Raw genomic sequence first — 12,107 nt, 5'->3', positions numbered from 1 at the left:
ATTACAAACTGAATGGAAGTGGCCATTAATTTCAGAGCCTACATGCGTTCCCCAAGTCCCACAGCGTCGTGTGCCATCGCACATGATCAGAACACGGAGCGAGCGACCTAGACTTCACCAGGACGTGAACACGCACGCGTGTGGCTCGTACAAACTCTCTGTGGGAATACAAAGTGCCAAAATAGCAAGATGAAATAAGGAAACATGATGCAATATAGGTACGCTAATAGAAAGGAAAGACACGCATATCACACACGTTTATGAACGATACAAAGGTATGGTGCAATTCGAACCCGATCGAGCTGGCCTCCAATGCTATGCTGAAGGATAGCTGTACATGTACTGCGTCTTGGTCAAGCTCAGCTCATTGTCCGGCTTCCACCACTGCTCGAGGCTGTGCGCGATGAAGGCCAGCTTCTTGTATTGGTGCAGTTGTTCCTGGAGCATCTTACACTTGGACAATTTCTTGTGATCCTCCACGTCATCGTCCACCCTCGAGTTCTTCCACAGCAGTGCTGACGGCAGGAGGTGTGGCCGCTCCTTGTTTTTCCCGAGCACTGAAAAGAACATGTCTCGGTACGACAGCTTCATTGCCGAATTGCCGATGCCACCGAAGCGTTCCTGCACTAGTTGCCGCTGCTCGAAGTAGTCGATGTAACCCTGGCAGATGGGGTCGCTCTCGTGCACGTATAGTTCCGGCGTCCACGGAGAAAGCCGTTCGAATAGCTTCTCCATGTGCTCCTCGTGGGAGTTCATGATCTTGCCTAGGCCTACCTTGAGGAGGGAGCTCGCGCGTGCAGGTGCCTTTTTGCCTTCTCATTCGGGTGCAGCAAGTTGATCACCGGAGCTGGTGACACCTGCGGCGGATTGAAGAGGAAGGTCGGGAGGTTGTAACCTTGCTCCGTCATCATGACCCGGCCTACCTCCAGCGCCACGGAAGCACCGAGCGAGTGACCCACGAGCCAGACAATGCATCTACCACCAACAGCATGATCACAGACTCCCGTGCCCTTGTGGATGGTGTCAACTAGCTTCTGAACCGCCGCCTTCGCTAGGCGGAAGCGCTGGGAGTCCTGCAGGGTGTTGAAGAGGACCTGCAGGTCGAGGTACAGATCCACGAACGCCTTGGGGTGCCATGTCATGGTGCCACGGAAGGCGACCACATAGCGGGGAGATAACGGGTGTCGGGGCTCGCCACCACCAGGTGGCGTTTCGTGCTCGTATATTGTACCTGTGACGATTTGATCGTTATCGTCGATTACATCGTCGTTGATCACGTCGACGGTGTGGAAGCCGAAGTTCTCCCACCACACCGGCGCTAGCTCCTTGCCCGACATCCTGCGCCTGTTGAGGTCGTTCTCCACTACGTAGGCGCCTTTGACAAGGCAGGCAGCGACGCAACGGCGGTGCTCCTCCTTGTCCCTGCACACGGGTGGCATTGATCGATCAATGTTGCAGATCAGCCGCCAATATACAATATAGCTCATGATCTCATCATGAATGCACGTATGTATATACTTCCTCCGTTTTTTAATATATGACGCTGTTAACTTTTGTTATAATCTTTAACCGTTTGTCTTATTCAAAAATTTTGTATAAATCTAAAAAATATTAGTCATGCTTAAAGTTTATTTAGTAATAAATCAAACCACGACAAAAGAAAATATATTTACTTAAATATTTTGAATAAAACAAATGGTCAAACATGATGTAAAAAGTCATATATATTAAAAAACGGAGGTAGGACTATATGCACAAGCATGCTGCATACCAATGAATAATTTTTTTCCTTCATCATATGCGTCGGGCCGTGTTAGATAATAGGATAGAGAGATAAGATCATGTATACGTGTGTTTTTCTGTTTTCTGTTTTTCCGTGTAATCTCTTCTTTGTTTGCACTCCAAGCCAATGCCTTGGTTTGTGCTTCAAGTTGTAACAACCACGCTGAGGGTTTTCCTCAGCGGTATAAATATACTACGCGGCCCCTAACAGGGGTTTAACGCTTCCTAATCATTTTCACATGGTAATAAGAGCCAATCCAGCAAATCCTTTCCACAAATACATCTATGGCGAGTTCATCCGCATCTTCTCCATCGCTTACCACCGAGCTTGGTCATCCTGTGACCAAGAAGCTCACAAAAGGGAATCACCTTCTCTAGAAGGCTCAGGTTCTCCCGGCGATTCGTGCTGCTCAGCTCGCCGGCTTCCTGGATGGAACGAAGAAGGCGCCGCCAAAGACGATTGAAGTCGTCAACAAGGAGGACAAGTCTGTGGTGACTTCTCCTAATCCCGAGTATGCCACTTGGGAGGCCCAGGATCAACTGGTCTTGGGCTATCTCCTCTCATCGATCTCAAGAGAGATCCTGGTGCATTTGAGGAGGTTTGGCAAGCACTTGAGCGCATGTATGCGTCTCAATCCAGGGCTCGTGTCATCAACACATGGCTTGCTCTGGCCACTACTCAAAAAGGTAATCTAAGTGTTGCTCAGTATGTAAACAAGATGAAAGGCTATGCAGATGAGATGGCATCCGCTGGGAGGCGTCTCGACGATGAGGAACTCGTCTCCTACATCCTGGCTGGCCTGGACATCGAGTTCAACCCGATGGTCACTTCAGTGGCTTCTCGCACTGAGCTGATCTCCGTTAGCGAGCTGTTCGCCCAGCTCGTTAGCTTTGAGACTCGCATGGAGCTCCTGCAGGGAGGGTCCAACTCTGGATCTGCCCTCTCTGCGTCTCGCGGTGGCAACGGCGGCCGCGGCAACAACGGAGGCGGAGGCAACGGCGGCCGCGGCAACAACGGCGGCCGCGGCAGCCGCGGCAACGGCGGCTACAACAACTCTCCACGTCCGACATGCCAGCTCTGCAACAAGGTTGGCCACACCGTGGCTAAATGCTTCAAGAGGTTTGATACCTCATTCACAGGAGAAGAGAAGATGGCTGCATCTGCTGTCGCTTCATATGGGATCGACACAAATTGGTACACCGACACCGGTGCTACTGATCACATCACGGGGGAGCTCGACAAGCTGACATTTCGTGAGAAGTACCACGGCAACGATCAGATCCACACCGCAAGCGGTGCAGGTATGAGAATCAGTCATATTGGTCATACTACATTGCGTACCCCTACTCGTGATCTTCATTTGCGAGATGTTCTCTATGTTCCTAGTGCTAGCAAAAATCTAGTCTCAGTTCATCGTCTCGCTGCCGATAATAATGCCTTCTTAGTTTTTGATGATGATTTTTTTGCTATAAAGGATCGAGCAACAAAGAGAACTCTTCTCCAAGGCAGGTGTAGAGAAGGTCTCTACCCTTTGACATCCGTCCCATTTGGCTCAAATAATCAAGCGTGTGGCACCATCAAGCTCTCGTCGTCTCGATGGCATAGTCGTTTAGGGCATCTGTCTTTTGTCATTGTTGATCAAATTCTTAGCAAGAATAATCTTCCTGTTCTTAGAGATTTGAATAAAGAGTCAGTTTGTGACGCTTGCCAGAAAGCTAAGAGTCATCAATTGCTATACTCTCTATCTTCCAGTGTGTCCACTGCTCCTTTGCAACTTGTGTTCTCTGATGTTTGGGGACCCGCTCCTGATTCCGTAGGGAGATATAAATATTATGTTAGCTTTATTGATGATTTTAGCAAATTTACATGGATATATTTGCTTAAACATAAATCTGAAGTTTTTCAGAAATTCCATGAATTTCAAGCCTATGTTGAACGACGTTTTGGAACTAAAATCCTTGCCATGCAGTCAGATTGGGGTGGTGAATATCAAATGTTAAATTCCTTCTTTTCTAGAATTGGCATAGAACATCATGTCTCGTGTCCACATGCTCATCAACAGAATGGCTCGGCGGAGCGAAAACACCAACACATTGTTGAGGTTGGTTTGTCTCTCCTTGCCCAATCTTCTATGCCTCTAAAATTCTGGGACGAAGCTTTTCTAACAGCGGTGTACTTGATTAATCGTCTCCCTAGCAAAGTTATCTCTAATTCCACCGCTCTTGAACGTCTCTATGGAGAGACACCTGATTACATCTCCCTTCGCACCTTTGGTAGCGCTTGTTGGCCAAACCTTCGCCCATATAATTCCCGTAAACTTGAATTTCGATCCAAAAGATGTGTTTTCCTTGGCTATAGCAAGCTGCACAAAGGGTATAAATGTTTGGATGTTTCAGCTGGACGCGTTTATATTTCACGTGATGTCATTTTTGATGAGTCCATTTTTCCCTTTGAATCTCTGCATCCAAACGCAGGTGCACGTCTACATGCAGAGATTTCCTTGTTGCCGTCCAGTCTCTTAAATCCGGGGGATATGCATGTAGCTAATGAACCATTGATGACTAGTTCTCATGTTGAAGATATTACATCAGATGTGGCTAATTCTTCAGTGCAGGAGACAAGTACTTTGTTGCAGGTTGCTACTCCTTTGCTCAACGTGCATGGCGCTGTTCACAGCTCACCAATAGTTGGTGACCATGTGTCCGCATCTGACGCTGTGGACGTGGCGTCGCCGGTCTCTGACTCCGCGGCTGCTGCTGCTGGCAACTCAGCACATGGCGATGGCGATGGAGGCACGGGGGAGTCGACAACAATTTCTGCCTCCTCGCCTGCCGCTGCGTCACCAGCGCATCAACCTCGTCCACACACCCGGTCGCAGTCAGGTATTCACAAGCCCAAAGTCTACACTGATGGAACTATACGATATGGGTTCTTGTCTGTTTCTGAAGAGCCATTGAGTGTTGATGCTGCACTTGCTGATCGTAACTGGAGAACTGCTATGGACGCAGAATACTCAGCCTTGATTAAAAACAAAACATGGCATTTAGTTCCTCCACAGAAAGATAAAAATATAATTGATTAAAATTAAGAGAAAAGTTGATGGGTCTATAGACAGATATAAGGCATGTTTAGTGGCCAAGGGATTCAAACAACATTATGGGATTGATTATGAGGACACATTCAGTCCTGTGGTAAAGGCGGCCACTATTCGTCTTATTTTATCCATTGCTGTATCTAGAGGGTGGTCTTTGCGTCAGTTAGATGTGCAAAATGCTTTTCTTCATGGGATCTTAGAAGAAGAAGTGTATATGCGTCAGCCACCTGGATATCAAGATAAATCTTTCCCTTCCCATGTTTGTAAGTTGGATAAAGCCTTGTATGGTCTCAAACAAGCTCCACGTGCATGGTATTCTAGATTAAGCATGAAGTTACAGGTGTTAGGATTTGTTTCTTCCAAGGCTGACACATCCTTGTTTTATTTTAGTAAAGGGAATATAACTATGTTTGTGTTGGTTTATGTGGATTATATTATAGTTGCCAGTTCATCACCAGATGCCATAACTGCACTTTTAAATGATCTGACAAAAGATTTTGTTTTAAAAGATTTGGGTAATTTGCACTACTTCTTGGGCATAGAAGTGAAGCCATCAGGTAATGGAATAATACTGTCACAAGAAGGCTATGCAAATGAAATTCTCAAGCGTGTGAACATGCATGAGTGCAAGCCTGTTGATACGCCCCTGTCAGTTTCAGAAAAGCTGTCAGCTCATGAGGGAGATAAATTGGGACCAGAAGATGCGACGAGGTACAGGAGTATAGTAGGTGCACTACAGTACTTAACACTAACTCGTCCAGATATTTCTTTCTCAGTAAATAAGGTCTGTCAATTTTTGCACTGTCCAACCACGGTACACTGGGGTGCTGTGAAAAGAATATTGAGATATTTACAAGGTACTGTAAAGTTGGGACTCAAAATTGATAGATCAGACTCAATGTTAGTCAGTGCTTTTGCTGATGCGGATTGGGCTAGATGTGTTGATGATAGAAGATCAACAGGTGGTTTTGCTATGTTCTTGGGGTCAAATCTTGTGTCTTGGAGTGCTAGAAAGCAAGCGATTGTCTCTAGGTCGAGTACCGAGGCAGAATATAAAGCTCCTGCTAATGCTACAGCAGAGATAATGTGGGTACAGTCATTGCTGACAGAACTACGTATTCCACATCCAAGCACTGCCAAACTTTGGTGTGATAATCTCGGAGCTACTTATTTATCAGCAAACCCAGTGTTTCATGCACGGATGAAGCACATAGAAATTGATTTTCATTTTGTGCGAGAAAGAGTAGCCCAAAAATTGTTGGAAATTCAGTTTGTTGCTTCAGGAGATCAGATTGCTGATGGGTTCACTAAACCCCTTCCAATTCGGCTGTTGAATTCATTTCGACACAATCTCAACTTGGTAAGTTGTGATTGCGGGAGGGTGTTAGATAATAGGATAGAGAGATAAGATCATGTATACGTGTGTTTTTCTGTTTTCTGTTCTTCCGTGTAATCTCTTCTTTGTTTGCACTCCAAGCCAATGCCTTGGTTTGTGCTTCAAGTTGTAACAACCACGCTGAGGGTTTTTCTCAGCAGTATAAATATACTACGCGGCCCCTAACAGGGGTTTAACGCTTCCTAATCATTTTCACAGGCCGGACATGTCGAAGCGGTCGGCGAGGTCGACGCTTGATGAGGCCATAGGCCAATGCGATCAATCGAGCTAGCTCTAGAGGAAGCAGACAGAATGAGAGCTCAAGAAGGGACACAGTGTTCAAGTGCTCGACTGGTTGTTGTGTCGTACTTTGCCGCGAAAGGATTAGTGCTAATGTGCTCGTATTTATACTGGATTAGAGGTAGCTGAGGTAATAAGTTAATAACTCATCCTTTAGTTAAGCTGCATTGACTTCTTTTTTTTTTTGAAACTTAGCATTGACTTCTAAAATAAACCCACTAGGTTAGCAAGGAAGAATGTTCACTGCATATGTATAGGCATACAAAACTTGGTCGCTGAAACAAGATTGGATCAAGCACCCACGTTTTGCTGACTCTTTCCTCGCACTGGGTTACTCAAATTTTAAACTCCCACACATTCATTTGCAGCCCGATCAAATCATTGTATAAAAAAAATCGGACCGGTGGATAACCCGGTCGATATCTTGGTTCACATCCACCTATCCAACCGTGAACCAAGCGGTCGAACCGTGGTTCAATACTTATATCAACATATGTTATCATTTAGGGTTCAATACTTATTATTTCATCACAAGTTCTTGGGCTGCTGGATGGTTTTTTTTTTGGGGGGGGGTCCTGCAGCATGGTTGGTTATTAACTAGCGCAGCCATGCCCATGGCCCTACGCTCGCGCCTCATTAGCGCTAATGATTACGCTAATTATAGTTTTTATAATTTGAAAAGTTTTAAAATATGAGTTTAAAGTTTTTGACATTTGAGTTGAAAATTTTTGAAAAGTTAACTTAAAAGTTTATATTTTATGTTAAAAGTTTTCAAATTCGACTTGAAAGGTTTCAAAATTAAGTTGAAAGTTTTCAAAATTGTGTTGAATATTTTAAATTTTAAGTTGAATGTTTAAATTTTGAGTTGAGATTTTAATTTTTCAGTTGAATGTTTTCAAAATTAAAATATCAAGTTGAAAGTTTTCATAATTTGAGTTGAAAATCTTCAAAAATTGAATTCAAAGTTTTCAAATTTCAAGTTGGAAGTTTTAAATTTTGGGTATGTCTTTTAACTATTTTATAGAAAGTTTTGAATTTTATTTGAAGGTTAAAAATTTAACGTACAGGTTGTCTAGCTTTAGTAAAAAAAAAAAAAGAAACAACCTAATGCGGCAAAAAGAGAAAAGGTTAATTAAAACGATGTGTCAGCGTTATAGATAAGGCAATAGCCTTGGGTTGGGCTCGTGGGGCCAATCATTAGGTTTCAAAATTTAAGTTGAAAGATTTCAAAATTGAGTTGAAAGTTTTAAATTTTAAGTTGAATGTTTAAATTTTGAGTTGAAATTTTAAATTTTCAGTTGAAAGTTTCCAAAATTAAAATTTCAAGTTGAATGTCTTAATTCGAGTTGAAAGTTTTCATAATTCGACTTGAAAGTTTTCATAGTTTGAGTTGAAAATCTTCAAAAATTAAATTGAAAGTTTTTAAATTTCGAGTTGGAAATTTTAAATTTTGGATACGGTTTTTTAATCATTTTATATAAAGTTTTAAATTTTATTTGAAGGCTACAAATTTAATGTACATGTTGTCTAGCTTTAGTTAAAAAAGAAACAACCTAATGCGGAAAAAAGAGAAAAGGTTAACTAAGACTATGTGTAAGTGTTATAGATAAGGTAATAATTTTGGGTTGGGCTCGGTGGGGCCAATCATATATCAAGTACAATACAGAATCATGTCACATATATAGAAATTGTTCCGGATAAGGAAGGAGAAATGGAGCTCTACTAGCACTACAAGGACTATTCGGATCATATCTCCCTACTTCTACTTAGACAAGGAGACGCCCAAGGGAATAAATACAAGACCCTTTAGAAGGAGGGGTGACACGCCAACAAGCTAACGGAATGCAAGTCTAGACATACCCAATCCGGAGCCACGAAGGCCGACATAAGAAATCTAGCGCTACCTCCAATCTCGCCAAGTTCATATTCGAGGACGAAGACTAATCTAGCCGTCGACTACGTGTGAGAGCTCCATATCACCAAGCCGACAGAGATTAGATTAGGTCATACCAAATCTTGTTCTTGTGTGATTCTGATATATAAAGGCAATATCGACTTCGGCTAACAGGAGTAGGGCTATTACCTGTTAGTTAAGAGGCCCGAACCTGTATAAAAATCCATGCCTCCCGTCTTTTTTACCTCAATTTCGCACATACCCTAGCACCGACGATCCCCATACTCTACAAATACCGTGGTCGGGATATCTACCCTCGACATCACGATTATCAAAAATTAATTATGTAAAAGTTAAGCAAATCACAATTTTTATCTCCTGAGTCAAGCTCACGAACATGTGCCTCTCTAGTAGTTTCATTGCGCGAAAAATTTCGTTAGTGGGCCAAAACCGCTTGCGAAGATGTGGGCCAAAAAAAACGCGAGCATCTTGGATTACCGGCACGTCTGTGCGCGTTAGGAAATTCGATGGTTCCTATTTCACGCATATGCGCTAGCAAGCTAAATAGCACACACACCTTATCCAATCTCCATTCTCTTCCCTCGTTGAAAACTTTCAACACATATTAAAAAAAATTCAAGTTAAGATTCAAAAACTTATATGTTATTTTTTGAAACTTTAAACTCATATTTGAAAACTTTCAAGTGAAGATTTTGAACTCTTAACTCAAGATTTAAAATTTTCAACTCAAACTTGAATACTTTTAACTAATATTTGAAAGCTTAAACTTGGATTTGAAAAAAACCAAGTCAAGATTTGAAAACTATCAACTCAAATTTGAAAACTTTTGTATCAAAATTCAATACATTCAACTCAAATTTCAAAAACTTTCAACCAAAATTCAAAACTTGCAACTGAAATTAGAGATGGAAGAATCAATTTCTAAAATAAAAAAAATAAAGTGAGATAGGAAGTGGGGAACGAGAAATTAGGTCCCGGTCTTCAGGGGCTGGACCGTGTCTACCATAAGTGCGCACCCGGGACGCATATGCACCAATTAGGAAACAGACTTGCTTGTCCGCTCCAATTAGGAAACCTGATTTGCTTGTAGCCTGTAGACTCGAGGTCGAACCCACTCACGAGCATATTTCCTTCAATTTTTGGCAACCAAAACAGGGGTGAGCATGCTTGGCAGTTGGCAGGCTATATGGGCCAAAAAGGTGAGCATGCTTGGCAGTTGGCAGGCTATATGGGCCAAAAGACTGACACTGGTCAGACTGGACAATGCCACAACAGTCTGACCAGTGTCGATTTTGTGGCCGGTTCACTGAAAACTGGTTGGTTCAATGGTTCATATGCATGTCCGGTCCATCGGTCTGGTTTTGTAGTAAGAATCATACTGTCGCGTCGGTCCCTTTTTTTTCTGTTGAGAATCAAAGGCTACTGTCGACATCTCTGATTCTCAGCAATAATTTAGGGCAATCCCAACACTTCCACTCAGCTATTTTCCATAGTATGAAATATACTAGCAGGTAAGAAAAGGCTAAAGTGGCAAGATAGTTAATGAGAAAAGAGGGAAAAGATGAAACAATTTCTCATGCAACCACTAGAGGATGAGAGGACCACATGGCATCAACGAGTATACATAAATCCAACACAACCATATCAAAGGAAAGTTAAAAATAAAAGAAAGGAAAAAACATGGTGCTTTTCCTTCACTATTTTACATGCATAGATCCATCACAAAAGGAGGTTTAAAATCATAAAAGAAATACGTAACAAAAGTGGAAAGACATAGATCTAACCAATATAGAAAAATCCTTCGAAGATTTGGAGTTCAAAACCTTCCACCCTATATTTTGATTGTTTTCGGAGAGAAACTTCGAATGAAAAGAACAGTGTTCGGGGAGGAAGAAAGCTATATAGCCTTATTTTTGCAGGCAGAATCAGATGGTGCGCCCGCGAAAATAATCTTGGCAGGCAGACCATGTAAGGCATCCGCCAGCAATAATCGCAGGCGGCGCCCTTATGTAGTTCGCCTGCAAAAACATATTTTCTCTCCGATGACCATACCCGCCTGGAAAAGAAACTCGCATCGAAAAATGGTTTTTTCTAGTAGTGCAAGAAACTAGCTCTATGCAAGAACAAAAATAAAAACAAGAGGATAGGTAGATGAAAAGAAAGTGGAGAGATGATTGGAAGCAAATTTATTTTAAAGCAAAAATATATGCATATTGTTTCTAAACATAGTGTTTATATGCTAAGTATGCTAAGTATAAGAACTGATAGATAGTTTTTGGGTTAAGATTGCCTAAAGAGATGAAGTAACGTGGATCACGATGGTAGTGGATTAATTAACTACTAATATATGAGCATTGTCTTTTAGGAACAAACCTACGAATCTATACATGTCGATCACACAACACACACCAAGTTTAACCGATCATGCTTTTGGTCACAATTTATAAATCTAAGAAAACACACTACTAGAAAAATCGTTTTTCAGGCGGCCAAAAAAATCATTTTCCCAGGCAGGAGGAAGGTCCGCCTGTACGCATCAGCTTGCGAAAATAGATGATTTTAGCTTGCGGCCCAACGGCCTGCCTACAAAAAATCATTTTCGCAGGTGTCATCTTCATCTTTGCAGGCATCATATCCATCCGTCCGCGAAAATATTTTGGGTAAATAAGAAAAAGCCACCACCCCCACCACCCGCCCTACCCACCTCCAGCCCCGCCGCTACCGCAGCCCCTCCCCCCTCCGGCCAGAATTGGGAGGGAGGAAGGGAGGGAGGGAGGGAGGGGATCCACCGCCTGGAGCCGCCACCGCCGGGAGGGAGGGAGACCGTATCGTGGAGGGAGGGCGCCGCCACCGCCTAGAGCGCCGCTGCCCTCCCCGCTCCCCCCTTCGGCCAGATCTTGGAGGGAGGGAGGGAGCTAGGGGAGCTACCGCCGTTGCCTCCACCCTTCGTGCCATTGTCGCCTCTACCGGATCTGGGAGGGAGCCGCCGCCTCCTCCACCCTTCACGTTGCCACCGCTGGTAGCCGCCGCCGCCTCCACCCTTCGTGCCGCCGTCGTCTCCACCGAATCTGGGAGGGAGCCACCGCCTCCTCCACCCTCCGTGACGCCACCGCTTGGAGCCGCCGCCACCGCGCCGGGAGAGGAGAGGAGAGGAGATCTGGAGAGAAGGGAGGGGAGGGAGGAGAGGGAGAGGGAGAGGTGGGAGGGGAGAGCCGGAGAGGCTGACTTAATGATTTTGGTGGGTAGGTGGCGTTTTTAATATGTTTAACCATTTTGCAGGCTTACCTCTTAAGTGGTCCGCGTGTAAAAATAGATTTTTGTAGGCGGATAACGTTCTCGCCCCCATGGTTGTCATTTTCATAGGTGGCTTATTTAGCTTCGAGCGACCTACCCGCTTGGAATAAAAATACCACAGTCTAGAAAAATAGTTTTTCTAGTGACAAAAACAAGCAAATGACATAATGGAGATGAAGATTACCTAACGCATAGACTGCAGACGGGGAAGAATTACCTACGGGGCACTAATGTACCTACAACTAATATCAAAGATAATCACGCTCTTATCCATCTAACAACAAAATTATCATTTTACCCTTTCTACCTATCTATATCAATAATTAAATATGTTTTAGACGTTACC

At 43.6% G+C, this 12,107-nt stretch overlaps 1 non-coding gene and 1 pseudogene across 1 annotated transcript; one reads left to right on the top strand and one right to left on the bottom strand.

The window, feature by feature from the left end:
- Positions 1-233: 233 nt before the first annotated feature.
- On the bottom strand, positions 234-6,519 carry LOC127780892 (GDSL esterase/lipase At4g10955-like; annotated as a pseudogene).
- LOC127781007 (small nucleolar RNA Z247) lies at positions 2,541-2,679 on the top strand. The gene has a single exon (XR_008018897.1). It is a non-coding gene; the product is annotated as a small nucleolar RNA Z247 (small nucleolar RNA).
- Positions 6,520-12,107: the final 5,588 nt, after the last annotated feature.

Source organism: Oryza glaberrima, chromosome 7 (genome assembly GCF_000147395.1).
Source record: "Oryza glaberrima chromosome 7, OglaRS2, whole genome shotgun sequence".
NCBI lineage: Eukaryota > Viridiplantae > Streptophyta > Magnoliopsida > Poales > Poaceae > Oryza > Oryza glaberrima.
The sequence above is the reverse complement of the archived record's forward strand: the minus strand, read 5'-3'. Positions and strand labels throughout refer to the sequence as shown.